The sequence below is a fragment of the Mastomys coucha genome, unplaced genomic scaffold (genome assembly GCF_008632895.1).
Source record: "Mastomys coucha isolate ucsf_1 unplaced genomic scaffold, UCSF_Mcou_1 pScaffold3, whole genome shotgun sequence".
NCBI lineage: Eukaryota > Metazoa > Chordata > Mammalia > Rodentia > Muridae > Mastomys > Mastomys coucha.
The window spans coordinates 46,617,158-46,617,715 of record NW_022196909.1 but is presented as its reverse complement, the minus strand read 5'-3'; positions in this window follow the sequence as shown (position 1 = coordinate 46,617,715).

The following is a 558-nucleotide window of genomic DNA, read 5'->3' as shown; positions in this document are numbered from 1 at the left end:
CCAACCCCGGGCTCTCACCCCCTAGCTCTCCCCCACACCCAGCCTGGGCTCTCCTTCCCTCATTGCTCTCCTCTCTCCCTTGTGCCAAACTGACAGCAGCATCACCAAATTGATCTTTTTCTTTGATGTCCCATTTCCTTCCTGGCCAGCTGCTACATTAGATGGATGTCTGCCAGGCTCTTGAGCCCCAGGTAGACACTACCCCACTTGTAAGGACCCTTCCCCACATCCACAGAAGCCCACTCATGCCCACATCCTGTGGATGGACTGGGTTTCCCACCCTTCCCCTCGCCCTGAGGAGTGCTGAGGGCAGCCCCCATCCATGCACGGGCTGGATGGATGTTGGGGTGCACGTGCCCTTAGTGGGCATGCTGCTGCCTCTCCCCCTGCAGCAGCCTCGAGCCTTACCACTTCAGCACGTCACCATCACCGCAGGCGGCACGGAGCTGCTGCCCTCCAGCATCCTCCCCTGGGCTTGCTGCTCCTGCCTCCCAGAGCAGGGAACACAGTTCTTTTCATCCCCTGCCTTCCACCTCTTTTCCACCTTCACCTCCTCAA